The 4,231-nt window shown below is 42.4% G+C and overlaps 1 pseudogene; it reads right to left on the reverse strand.

Moving 5' to 3' along the window:
* Positions 1-3,195: 3,195 nt before the first annotated feature.
* Positions 3,196-3,717, reverse strand: LOC104982571 (annotated as a pseudogene).
* Positions 3,718-4,231: the final 514 nt, after the last annotated feature.

The raw sequence follows: 4,231 nt of genomic DNA on the forward strand, positions 1-4,231 counted from the left end.
TTGAGGTGGATGAGATGTGTTAGAATCACGTAATTGAATTTAGGATTTTAACTTGGAAATTCCTATAGGATGCTCTGCTTCACAGGTCATAGCGTTATCTGAAATCTATCCCCAGAGGGTTCAGCCAAAAATTCCATTTTAATTTCCTGTTCCCACCAAGGACGTATGGCTAGCTTTACATAGCAACACCAAAGCCTCATAAAGTCATCGGGACAAAAAAATTAGAAGGTTCTTTACCAAGCACATTTAGAACAACAACCCTTCTTCTTGTCTCCCAAGGAGAACAGTCAGGTCACGACCACCCTGTGCTCTATTTCTCATCTCTAAGGTTACATGCCTTTTTTGGGAAAGCTTGCCAAACAGCATTACCTTGACTCATTCTAACACAGAACCACCTTGGCTGCCTGAAATAACTCCCTCTTTGATCTACCTTAATAGAGTTAGATTCCATCTCCCAAAGAATGCTCCATGTGCTGCAGACTGAACAGTCATGAAAGCTCAGTCCAACAGAATTTATTTATGCATAAAGATAAGTTACCTTTCTGCTCTAGGGTTTGGTAACCTGAACTATGAATCTTGGCATTTGTGTCTTCTAAGAAACAGAAACAGAACAGATAAATCCGTTGTCTGACATTATTTGAGGCATGGATTTTCTAAATACTGATAGAGGCAATAATTTTGAATTGTAAAAATATTGTAAAAATTGTAAACATATTGTAAAAACCTAGCAATTGTAAAAATAATGAATGCTTATCTCTTTAAGAATCAGTACTGAGCAGAATATAGAACAGTGCTTTAAAAGGCACTTGAGTCCCACTATATAAATTGTCCATAATTAACATCAGGGAAACATCAGTTCAAACATTTTTCTGTACAAAAAAAAAAACCACACAAATATAAAGATAGCTAGTTTAAGTAGCTAGATAGAAAAATGAAGAGCACTATCCCATTATTTTTTTTAAAAACAAGCATAAAATCTAATGTAACATCAAATACTCCCATGCTTCTTTCTAAGAACCGGGTATTTTACCCTCCATTTCATTTACTTGTGGAAACATCAGGGCTCTGATTTGTCTCTAAGGAGAAAAAGCACACAAACCACAATCTCCTTCAGAGAGTGCAGGGAAGGAGCCAGATGAGAAATCCAAGGTGGATTTCTGAAATTTTCAGAAGAGCCCTGGCATATCCTGGAGCAGATGGAGACCAGGGGAGACTGAGAGCCGAGAATGGTTGGACACAGGAGGAAGTTCGTTGGTTTGTTAGCTTGAACATGGAGAAAGTACAAAGAGATTTGACCTCTCACGCTCCATTTGCCAACTTTTGAGTTGTGGTCTTGTTTTACTGATTGCATTACTTATATGAAAGATAAGATTTTGTCGGTGACTATCCATGGCCCTATTTTCAACAGGAAACATTTGCCCGATGCTCCATCAGGCTCTGGATACACAGAGATGAATCCAAGACCAGCTGTGTACTCAAGATATTTCCAGTTCCATGGAAGCAGCAGCTCATCACTGAACAACGACAGTGAGAGGTTGGCAAGTCCAAAGGTTAATCATTCACAGAGGGTTAACAGGAGGACAGCAATAGCAACAGGGAAGTGTCTTGGGCGGAGTCCCTCTAGGCAGATGGAGTGGCGTGTGCAAAACATATGGGAAATGATAATACGTGATTTACTTCTGGAATGGGAACTGGTTCCACAGGCAGAGAAGGCTGCTTGGTCAACATCCCTGCTTGAGTTTGCCGACTCTCATGTACATGCCTACGCTGCTGCTGCTAAGTCACTTCAGTCATGTCCGACTCTGTGCGACCCCATAGACGGCAGCCCACCAGGCTCCCCTGTCCCTAGGATTCTCCAGGCAAGAACACTGGAGAGCTGAGTGACAAGATGGGAAATGTCTGTGAGGGCTTACCCAGGTACCCATCAAGTAACTGTGACATCCTGAGCCCATCTTGGTATTTAGGTTAAATGTGCTCCACAGAGAAAACCATCTCACTTTCTTGTCTAATTCCTCAAAGAAATTGCATGCTTTCTGTGTGCAGGATTCTCTAGTCAACCGAAAACAATCCACTCTCTTCCTCGGCCACTGTTAGACCTATGCCATTAATCTCTTCATTGGCTCCTACTTGGAGCATCCAAAGGAGCAATGCTTTCATTGTTTTTATGGGAAATTTTCAAATCAAATGGGCCTTGAAGATATCCTTGCATAATCTTTGGAACACTTTTCTAAGAATTCTGGAAAGGGAGCAAAAAAAAAAAATACAAAATCCTTACAAGAAATGCTTTCCCCTAGCCAGGTTATTTTCTCCAGGCTGGTTCTTCTAGACCATCAGCAACTCCTGGAACTTGTTCGAAAGGTAATTTCTCCAGTCCCACGCCTCCCCCCAACTGACTGAATCAGGACCTCCCACAGGGGCTGGGGGGAGTGTCACTGTTCTAAAAGGCTCAGGTGATTCTGATTCCGGCTCAAATTGTACAACCATCATTCTAGAGACATTAAGTAAAGCCTGGAAAAACCCACAAACCTACACATGTTCTCATATAATACTTCCAGTTTTGTTACAAAAATGTTTATCATTTAAATGTACTTCTTGGGATCATTGCACAAACCCCTTATACTGACAATATGTTACTTCAGGCAGTCACAGTCACAGAGTCACCAGAGAGGTGCCTCAAGGGTCTTCTGTCTCCTCCAAACCTCTTCTTTAAAAAAAATAATAATAAAAGGCAATTTTCAGACTTTTTTTTTTTTTTACACTGTCTGACTAACAGAACAAAACCAGGCAGAGAAGTCCCCCTGGAAATCATGGTCATGCTTCATTGCTTTTAGTCCTTCATTCCTAAGAACTTCTTGTATTTCCTTTTATTAACACTTTAAACATTTATTTTGATCACAAACGCAATCCAAGTGAGAATAAATGAATTTATTGTCTTTTAAGGCCTCCCCCTGTGCATGCATGCTAAGTCACTTCAGTGGTGTCTGACTCTGTGCGACCCCTTAGCCCACCAGGCTCCTCTGTCCACGGGATTCTCCAGGCAAGAATACCGGAGTGAGTTACCATTTCCTCCTCCAGGGGATGTTCCCAACCCAGAGGCCAAGCCCGGGTCTCTTGTGTCTCCTGCATTGGCAGGCAGGGTCTTTACCACTAGTGCCACCTGGGAGTACCCGTGTTCCTTTAAATAGAAAAAGGTGCTCAATGTCTTCTGAGAAAGTTCTGTTGGAATTGTTTATAGTCTCCAAAAGATGAGGATGGTAACTGGGCTGAAGGCACCTGGGAGGGATCTGCAGCAAACAGGACCATTTGGAAATCGTGCTGAAGCAAATCTTATCAACAAGATACCAGCTGATTCAGTTAGAGCTCGGAGAACGCTACCCATCAACACGGACTCAACCACAGTCATTGGGCCGTTGCCTGCTGCCAGAACAGCTCCTTGGGATGGAGTTCCAGGGACCTTCTTTCCCTCTGACTTGAACCATATTGCAGTCAGTCACAGAAAACAGACCTCCCCAAACTGCAAAGCTGGCTCCCAACTGAGGAGCTCTGGTTTTAAGAGCGTTCAAACTTCCTCATAGTCTGTGGTTAACTCCCACCAGAAAACTGCAAAAACCTTTGAACGCTTGAAAGGTTACCACCACCCATGGCGCCTACTGTAAAGGCCCCACCACAGTCATCCTCAAAGTGCCAGGGTCAGGGCTCATGCCCATGCTCTTCCATCTCGACTCTGTGGCACCGAGATGCCAGGCCCAAGCCTCTCCTTTATTGATGGGAAGACTGCACTCCAGGGAGGCCAGGGAACTTGTCCAAGGATAGTCCGAGAGCTGATCAGCGGAGGACAAGTCCAGTCTCCAGTCTGAACACAAAATGCAAGGTCTGTGCACATATATTAACATACCTGCCCGAATACATCCAGTTCCTCTAGCAAAAACCAGGGATTCAAAGAAAGGAATGGATTATGGTGAAAACAGTTCTATGACATTTGTTTACTATGACTTCATCTTTATTCTGCTCATCTACTGCCTGGACATAAACATACACAGTCTCACTTTTCCTTAACTTGTCAGGATCTTCAGTTCTTTCTTTTAACTAATAATTATCAAAGATTATAACTGTACAATACTGAGAGGTATAGAACAAAATACAATTATTGGAGGACAATTGCTCTACAATACTCTGCCACAATATTTTTCTTAATGGCAAAGTAATACACATCTATTAAAATTGGGTAAAG

This window comes from Bison bison, unplaced genomic scaffold (genome assembly GCF_000754665.1).
Source record: "Bison bison bison isolate TAMUID 2011002044 unplaced genomic scaffold, Bison_UMD1.0 scf7180017864533, whole genome shotgun sequence".
In the NCBI taxonomy this organism is placed as follows: domain Eukaryota; kingdom Metazoa; phylum Chordata; class Mammalia; order Artiodactyla; family Bovidae; genus Bison; species Bison bison.